Below are 10,000 nucleotides of genomic sequence, written 5' to 3'. Positions count from 1 at the left end.
GCCTATGGTACGACAACTTTTCTCGTGCCTATGGTACAACAACTTTTTGCCGTGCCCCTGGTACACCGCTCAGTAGCACTTTGCCACACAAACTCTCCTCGTGCCTATGGTACGACAACTTTTCTCGTGCCTATGGTACAACAACTTTCCTCCGTGCCCCTGGTACGACAGCTTTTCTCGTGCCTATGGTACAACAACTTTTCTCGTGCCTATGGTACAACAACTTTTCGCCGTGCCCCTGGTACACCGCTCAGTAGCACTTTGCCACACAAACTCTCCTCGTGCCTATGGTACGACAACTTTTCTCGTGCCTATGGTACAACAACTTTCCTCCGTGCCCCTGGTACGACAGCTTTTCTCGTGCCTATGGTACAACAACTTTTCTCGTGCCTATGGTACAACAACTTTTCGCCGTGCCCCTGGTACACCGCTCAGTAGCACTTTGCCACACAAACTCTCCTCGTGCCTATGGTACGACAACTTTTCTCGTGCCTATGGTACGACAACTTTTCTCGTGCCTATGGTACAACAACTTTTTGCCGTGCCCCTGGTACACCGCTCAGTAGCACTTTGCCACACAAACTCTCCTCGTGCCTATGGTACGACAACTTTTCTCGTGCCTATGGTACAACAACTTTCCTCCGTGCCCCTGGTACGACAGCTTTTCTCGTGCCTATGGTACAACAACTTTTCTCGTGCCTATGGTACAACAACTTTTCGCCGTGCCCCTGGTACACCGCTCAGTAGCACTTTGCCACACAAACTCTCCTCGTGCCTATGGTACGACAACTTTTCTCGTGCCTATGGTACAACAACTTTCCTCCGTGCCCCTGGTACGACAGCTTTTCTCGTGCCTATGGTACAACAACTTTTCTCGTGCCTATGGTACAACAACTTTTCGCCGTGCCCCTGGTACACCGCTCAGTAGGACTTTGCCACACACACACACACACCACTCGTGCCTATGGTACGACAACTTTTCTCGTGCCTATGGTACGACAACTTTTCTCGTGCCTATGGTACAACAACCTTTCCCCGTGCCCCTGGTACACTGCGCAGAAACTCTTTGCCACACACACACACCACTCGTGCCTATGGTACGACAACAGGCCCCGGGGACCTACATCACACCTTGCTCTTGCCTCCCTTACAGCTGAAAAAGGTCCATGCCTGTGCCCTGGCCCTGCTGAAATTCCCTCTCCATTTAGCCGAGGCAGTGAGTCGGCCTCCTGTCTCCCTTTACGGTCGAAAAAGATGTGCTCCTGGGCGCGCTGGCCCTGCTGCTACTCACATCGGGCATGGACCTGGACCTCCAGCAGGCCCCGGGGACCTACATCACACCTTGCTCTTGCCTCCCTTACAGCTGAAAAGGTCCATGCCTGTGCCCTGGCCCTGCTGAAATTGCCTCTCCATTTAGCCGAGGCAGTGAGTCGGCCTCCTGTCTCCCTTTACGGTCGAAAAAGATGTGCTCCTGGGCGCGCTGGCCCTGCTGCTACTCACATCGGGCATGGACCTGGACCTCCAGCAGGCCCCGGGGACCTACATCACACCTTGCTCTTGCCTCCCTTACAGCTGAAAAGGTCCATGCCTGTGCCCTGGCCCTGCTGAAATTGCCTCTCCATTTAGCCGAGGCAGTGAGTCGGCCTCCTGTCTCCCTTTACGGTCGAAAAAGATGTGCTCCTGGGCGCGCTGGCCCTGCTGCTACTCACATCGGGCATGGACCTGGACCTCCAGCAGGCCCCGGGGACCTACATCACACCTTGCTCTTGCCTCCCTTACAGCTGAAAAAGGTCCATGCCTGTGCCCTGGCCCTGCTGAAATTCCCTCTCCATTTAGCCGAGGCAGTGAGTCGGCCTCCTGTCTCCCTTTACGGTCGAAAAAGATGTGCTCCTGGGCGCGCTGGCCCTGCTGCTACTCACATCGGGCATGGACCTGGACCTCCAGCAGGCCCCGGGGACCTACATCACACCTTGCTCTTGCCTCCCTTACAGCTGAAAAGGTCCATGCCTGTGCCCTGGCCCTGCTGAAATTGCCTCTCCATTTAGCCGAGGCAGTGAGTCGGCCTCCTGTCTCCCTTTACGGTCGAAAAAGATGTGCTCCTGGGCGCGCTGGCCCTGCTGCTACTCACATCGGGCATGGACCTGGACCTCCAGCAGGCCCCGGGGACCTACATCACACCTTGCTCTTGCCTCCCTTACAGCTGAAAAGGTCCATGCCTGTGCCCTGGCCCTGCTGAAATTGCCTCTCCATTTAGCCGAGGCAGTGAGTCGGCCTCCTGTCTCCCTTTACGGTCGAAAAAGATGTGCTCCTGGGCGCGCTGGCCCTGCTGCTACTCACATCGGGCATGGACCTGGACCTCCAGCAGGCCCCGGGGACCTACATCACACCTTGCTCTTGCCTCCCTTACAGCTGAAAAAGGTCCATGCCTGTGCCCTGGCCCTGCTGAAATTCCCTCTCCATTTAGCCGAGGCAGTGAGTCGGCCTCCTGTCTCCCTTTACGGTCGAAAAAGATGTGCTCCTGGGCGCGCTGGCCCTGCTGCTACTCACATCGGGCATGGACCTGGACCTCCAGCAGGCCCCGGGGACCTACATCGCACATTGCTCTTCCCTCCCTTGCAGCTGAAAAAGGTCCATGCCTGTGCCCTGGCCCTGCTGAAATTCCCTCTCCATTTAGCCGAGGCAGTGAGTCGGCCTCCTGTCTCCCTTTACGGTCGAAAAAGATGTGCTCCTGGGCGCGCTGGCCCTGCTGCTACTCACATCGGGCATGGACCTGGACCTCCAGCAGGCCCCGGGGACCAACATACTCCTCTGCTCTACTCCCCCACTAGCTTTCCTTCTCCCGCAGTTACCCTCCACCACAAATCCAGCATGGCCCTTGCCCTCCAGCAGGCCCCGAGGACCCACATACTCCTCCGCTCTAATCCCCCATGAGCTTTCCTTCTCCTGCAGTTACCCTCCACCGCATATCCAGCATGGCCCTTGACCTCCAGCATGCCCCGGGGACGCACATCCTCCCCTGCTCTAGTCCCCCACTAGCTTACCTTTCTTGTAGTTACGCTCCAGCGCATATCCAGCATGGACCTTGACCTCCAGCAGGCCCCGGGGACGCACATCCTCCCCTGCTCTAATCCCCCACTAGCTTTCCTTCTCCTGCAGTTACCCTCCACCGCATATCCAGCATGGACCTTGACCTCCAGCAGGCCCCGTGAACCCACATTACCCCCCCCCCCCCCCCCCTGCAGTTACCCTGTACCACGTATCTAGCATGGACCTGGACCTCCAGCAGGCCCCGGGGACCCACATTACCCCCCCCCCCCCCCCCCCTGCAGTTACCCTGTACCACATGTCTAGCATGGACCTTGACTTCCAGCAGGCCCCGGGGACCCACATTACCCCCCCCCTGCAGTTACCCTGTGCCACATATCTAGCATGGACCTGGACCTCCAGCAGGCCCTGGGGACCCACATACTCCCCTGCTCTACTCCCCCACTAGCTTTCCTTTCTTGCAGTTATGCTCCAGCGCATATCCAGCATGGACCTTGGCCTCCAGCAGGCCCCGTGAACCCACATTACCCCCCCCCCCCCCCCCTGCAGTTACCCTGTACCACGTATCTAGCATGGACCTGGACCTCCAGCAGGCCCCGGGGACCCACATTACCCCCCCCCCCCCCCCTGCAGTTACCCTGTACCACATATCTAGCATGGACCTTGACTTCCAGCAGGCCCCGTGGACCCACAATACCCCCCCCCCCCCCCTGCAGTTACCCTGTGCCACATATCTAGCATGGACCTGGACCTCCAGCAGGCCCCGTGGACCCACATTACCCCCCCCCCTGCAGTTACCCTGTGCCACATATCTAGCATGGACCTGGACCTCCAGCAGGCCCTGGGGACCCACATACTCCCCTGCTCTACTCCCCCACTAGCTTTCCTTTCTTGCAGTTACGCTCCAGCGCATATCCAGCATGGACCTTGACCTCCAGCAGGCCCCGTGAACCCACATTACCCCCCCCCCCCCCTCCTGCAGTTACCCTGTACCACGTATCTAGCATGGACCTGGACCTCCAGCAGGCCCCGGGGACCCACACTTAAGCCCCCTCCCACTAACAAAGCAGAACACCACTGGCAAAATCCTCGTGCCCCTGGTACTCCAGAAAGCACATTGAAATGTGCCCCTGGTACACTGCGCAGAAGAACTGCCACACACACACACACACGCACGCACGCACGCACGCACGCACACACGCAGTGCTTGTGCCTATGGTACGACAACTTTTCTCGTGCCTATGGTACGACAACTTTTCTCGTGCCTATGGTACAACAACTTTCCTCCGTGCCCCTGGTACGACAGCTTTTCTCGTGCCTATGGTACAACAACTTTTCTCGTGCCTATGGTACGACAACTTTTCGCCGTGCCCCTGGTACACCGCTCAGTAGCACTTTGCCACACACACACTCCTCGTACCTATGGTATGACAACTTTTCTCGTGCCTATGGTACGACAACTTTTCTCGTGCCTATGGTACAACAACTTTTTGCCGTGCCCCTGGTACACCGCTCAGTAGCACTTTGCCACACAAACTCTCCTCGTGCCTATGGTACGACAACTTTTCTCGTGCCTATGGTACAACAACTTTCCTCCGTGCCCCTGGTACGACAGCTTTTCTCGTGCCTATGGTACAACAACTTTTCTCGTGCCTATGGTACAACAACTTTTCGCCGTGCCCCTGGTACACCGCTCAGTAGCACTTTGCCACACAAACTCTCCTCGTGCCTATGGTACGACAACTTTTCTCGTGCCTATGGTACGACAACTTTTCTCGTGCCTATGGTACAACAACTTTTTGCCGTGCCCCTGGTACACCGCTCAGTAGCACTTTGCCACACAAACTCTCCTCGTGCCTATGGTACGACAACTTTTCTCGTGCCTATGGTACAACAACTTTCCTCCGTGCCCCTGGTACGACAGCTTTTATCGTGCCTATGGTACAACAACTTTTCTCGTGCCTATGGTACAACAACTTTTCGCCGTGCCCCTGGTACACCGCTCAGTAGCACTTTGCCACACAAACTCTCCTCGTGCCTATGGTACGACAACTTTTCTCGTGCCTATGGTACAACAACTTTCCTCCGTGCCCCTGGTACGACAGCTTTTCTCGTGCCTATGGTACAACAACTTTTCTCGTGCCTATGGTACAACAACTTTTCGCCGTGCCCCTGGTACACCGCTCAGTAGCACTTTGCCACACAAACTCTCCTCGTGCCTATGGTACGACAACTTTTCTCGTGCCTATGGTACGACAACTTTTCTCGTGCCTATGGTACAACAACTTTTTGCCGTGCCCCTGGTACACCGCTCAGTAGCACTTTGCCACACAAACTCTCCTCGTGCCTATGGTACGACAACTTTTCTCGTGCCTATGGTACAACAACTTTCCTCCGTGCCCCTGGTACGACAGCTTTTCTCGTGCCTATGGTACAACAACTTTTCTCGTGCCTATGGTACAACAACTTTTCGCCGTGCCCCTGGTACACCGCTCAGTAGCACTTTGCCACACAAACTCTCCTCGTGCCTATGGTACGACAACTTTTCTCGTGCCTATGGTACAACAACTTTCCTCCGTGCCCCTGGTACGACAGCTTTTCTCGTGCCTATGGTACAACAACTTTTCTCGTGCCTATGGTACAACAACTTTTCGCCGTGCCCCTGGTACACCGCTCAGTAGGACTTTGCCACACACACACACACACCACTCGTGCCTATGGTACGACAACTTTTCTCGTGCCTATGGTACGACAACTTTTCTCGTGCCTATGGTACAACAACCTTTCCCCGTGCCCCTGGTACACTGCGCAGAAACTCTTTGCCACACACACACACCACTCGTGCCTATGGTACGACAACAGGCCCCGGGGACCTACATCACACCTTGCTCTTGCCTCCCTTACAGCTGAAAAAGGTCCATGCCTGTGCCCTGGCCCTGCTGAAATTCCCTCTCCATTTAGCCGAGGCAGTGAGTCGGCCTCCTGTCTCCCTTTACGGTCGAAAAAGATGTGCTCCTGGGCGCGCTGGCCCTGCTGCTACTCACATCGGGCATGGACCTGGACCTCCAGCAGGCCCCGGGGACCTACATCACACCTTGCTCTTGCCTCCCTTACAGCTGAAAAGGTCCATGCCTGTGCCCTGGCCCTGCTGAAATTGCCTCTCCATTTAGCCGAGGCAGTGAGTCGGCCTCCTGTCTCCCTTTACGGTCGAAAAAGATGTGCTCCTGGGCGCGCTGGCCCTGCTGCTACTCACATCGGGCATGGACCTGGACCTCCAGCAGGCCCCGGGGACCTACATCACACCTTGCTCTTGCCTCCCTTACAGCTGAAAAGGTCCATGCCTGTGCCCTGGCCCTGCTGAAATTGCCTCTCCATTTAGCCGAGGCAGTGAGTCGGCCTCCTGTCTCCCTTTACGGTCGAAAAAGATGTGCTCCTGGGCGCGCTGGCCCTGCTGCTACTCACATCGGGCATGGACCTGGACCTCCAGCAGGCCCCGGGGACCTACATCACACCTTGCTCTTGCCTCCCTTACAGCTGAAAAAGGTCCATGCCTGTGCCCTGGCCCTGCTGAAATTCCCTCTCCATTTAGCCGAGGCAGTGAGTCGGCCTCCTGTCTCCCTTTACGGTCGAAAAAGATGTGCTCCTGGGCGCGCTGGCCCTGCTGCTACTCACATCGGGCATGGACCTGGACCTCCAGCAGGCCCCGGGGACCTACATCACACCTTGCTCTTGCCTCCCTTACAGCTGAAAAGGTCCATGCCTGTGCCCTGGCCCTGCTGAAATTGCCTCTCCATTTAGCCGAGGCAGTGAGTCGGCCTCCTGTCTCCCTTTACGGTCGAAAAAGATGTGCTCCTGGGCGCGCTGGCCCTGCTGCTACTCACATCGGGCATGGACCTGGACCTCCAGCAGGCCCCGGGGACCTACATCACACCTTGCTCTTGCCTCCCTTACAGCTGAAAAGGTCCATGCCTGTGCCCTGGCCCTGCTGAAATTGCCTCTCCATTTAGCCGAGGCAGTGAGTCGGCCTCCTGTCTCCCTTTACGGTCGAAAAAGATGTGCTCCTGGGCGCGCTGGCCCTGCTGCTACTCACATCGGGCATGGACCTGGACCTCCAGCAGGCCCCGGGGACCTACATCACACCTTGCTCTTGCCTCCCTTACAGCTGAAAAAGGTCCATGCCTGTGCCCTGGCCCTGCTGAAATTCCCTCTCCATTTAGCCGAGGCAGTGAGTCGGCCTCCTGTCTCCCTTTACGGTCGAAAAAGATGTGCTCCTGGGCGCGCTGGCCCTGCTGCTACTCACATCGGGCATGGACCTGGACCTCCAGCAGGCCCCGGGGACCTACATCGCACATTGCTCTTCCCTCCCTTGCAGCTGAAAAAGGTCCATGCCTGTGCCCTGGCCCTGCTGAAATTCCCTCTCCATTTAGCCGAGGCAGTGAGTCGGCCTCCTGTCTCCCTTTACGGTCGAAAAAGATGTGCTCCTGGGCGCGCTGGCCCTGCTGCTACTCACATCGGGCATGGACCTGGACCTCCAGCAGGCCCCGGGGACCAACATACTCCTCTGCTCTACTCCCCCACTAGCTTTCCTTCTCCCGCAGTTACCCTCCACCACAAATCCAGCATGGCCCTTGCCCTCCAGCAGGCCCCGAGGACCCACATACTCCTCCGCTCTAATCCCCCATGAGCTTTCCTTCTCCTGCAGTTACCCTCCACCGCATATCCAGCATGGCCCTTGACCTCCAGCATGCCCCGGGGACGCACATCCTCCCCTGCTCTAGTCCCCCACTAGCTTACCTTTCTTGTAGTTACGCTCCAGCGCATATCCAGCATGGACCTTGACCTCCAGCAGGCCCCGGGGACGCACATCCTCCCCTGCTCTAATCCCCCACTAGCTTTCCTTCTCCTGCAGTTACCCTCCACCGCATATCCAGCATGGACCTTGACCTCCAGCAGGCCCCGTGAACCCACATTACCCCCCCCCCCCCCCCCCTGCAGTTACCCTGTACCACGTATCTAGCATGGACCTGGACCTCCAGCAGGCCCCGGGGACCCACATTACCCCCCCCCCCCCCCCCCTGCAGTTACCCTGTACCACATGTCTAGCATGGACCTTGACTTCCAGCAGGCCCCGGGGACCCACATTACCCCCCCCCCTGCAGTTACCCTGTGCCACATATCTAGCATGGACCTGGACCTCCAGCAGGCCCTGGGGACCCACATACTCCCCTGCTCTACTCCCCCACTAGCTTTCCTTTCTTGCAGTTATGCTCCAGCGCATATCCAGCATGGACCTTGGCCTCCAGCAGGCCCCGTGAACCCACATTACCCCCCCCCCCCCCCCCCTGCAGTTACCCTGTACCACGTATCTAGCATGGACCTGGACCTCCAGCAGGCCCCGGGGACCCACATTACCCCCCCCCCCCCCCCTGCAGTTACCCTGTACCACATATCTAGCATGGACCTTGACTTCCAGCAGGCCCCGTGGACCCACAATACCCCCCCCCCCCCCCTGCAGTTACCCTGTGCCACATATCTAGCATGGACCTGGACCTCCAGCAGGCCCCGTGGACCCACATTACCCCCCCCCCTGCAGTTACCCTGTGCCACATATCTAGCATGGACCTGGACCTCCAGCAGGCCCTGGGGACCCACATACTCCCCTGCTCTACTCCCCCACTAGCTTTCCTTTCTTGCAGTTACGCTCCAGCGCATATCCAGCATGGACCTTGACCTCCAGCAGGCCCCGTGAACCCACATTACCCCCCCCCCCCCCCTCCTGCAGTTACCCTGTACCACGTATCTAGCATGGACCTGGACCTCCAGCAGGCCCCGGGGACCCACACTTAAGCCCCCTCCCACTAACAAAGCAGAACACCACTGGCAAAATCCTCGTGCCCCTGGTACTCCAGAAAGCACATTGAAATGTGCCCCTGGTACACTGCGCAGAAGAACTGCCACACACACACACACACGCACGCACGCACGCACGCACGCACACACGCAGTGCTTGTGCCTATGGTACGACAACTTTTCTCGTGCCTATGGTACGACAACTTTTCTCGTGCCTATGGTACAACAACTTTCCTCCGTGCCCCTGGTACGACAGCTTTTCTCGTGCCTATGGTACAACAACTTTTCTCGTGCCTATGGTACGACAACTTTTCGCCGTGCCCCTGGTACACCGCTCAGTAGCACTTTGCCACACACACACTCCTCGTACCTATGGTATGACAACTTTTCTCGTGCCTATGGTACGACAACTTTTCTCGTGCCTATGGTACAACAACTTTTTGCCGTGCCCCTGGTACACCGCTCAGTAGCACTTTGCCACACAAACTCTCCTCGTGCCTATGGTACGACAACTTTTCTCGTGCCTATGGTACAACAACTTTCCTCCGTGCCCCTGGTACGACAGCTTTTCTCGTGCCTATGGTACAACAACTTTTCTCGTGCCTATGGTACAACAACTTTTCGCCGTGCCCCTGGTACACCGCTCAGTAGCACTTTGCCACACAAACTCTCCTCGTGCCTATGGTACGACAACTTTTCTCGTGCCTATGGTACGACAACTTTTCTCGTGCCTATGGTACAACAACTTTTTGCCGTGCCCCTGGTACACCGCTCAGTAGCACTTTGCCACACAAACTCTCCTCGTGCCTATGGTACGACAACTTTTCTCGTGCCTATGGTACAACAACTTTCCTCCGTGCCCCTGGTACGACAGCTTTTCTCGTGCCTATGGTACAACAACTTTTCTCGTGCCTATGGTACAACAACTTTTCGCCGTGCCCCTGGTACACCGCTCAGTAGCACTTTGCCACACAAACTCTCCTCGTGCCTATGGTACGACAACTTTTCTCGTGCCTATGGTACAACAACTTTCCTCCGTGCCCCTGGTACGACAGCTTTTCTCGTGCCTATGGTACAACAACTTTTCTCGTGCCTATGGTACAAC

This window comes from Aulonocara sp. 'chitande type north' Nkhata Bay, linkage group LG17, assembly GCF_057382095.1.
Source record: "Aulonocara sp. 'chitande type north' Nkhata Bay isolate Kocher_YH1m ecotype deep benthic linkage group LG17, A_spYH_male_GT1.1, whole genome shotgun sequence".
Lineage (NCBI taxonomy): Eukaryota > Metazoa > Chordata > Actinopteri > Cichliformes > Cichlidae > Aulonocara > Aulonocara sp. 'chitande type north' Nkhata Bay.
This window is presented reverse-complemented; position numbering follows the sequence as displayed.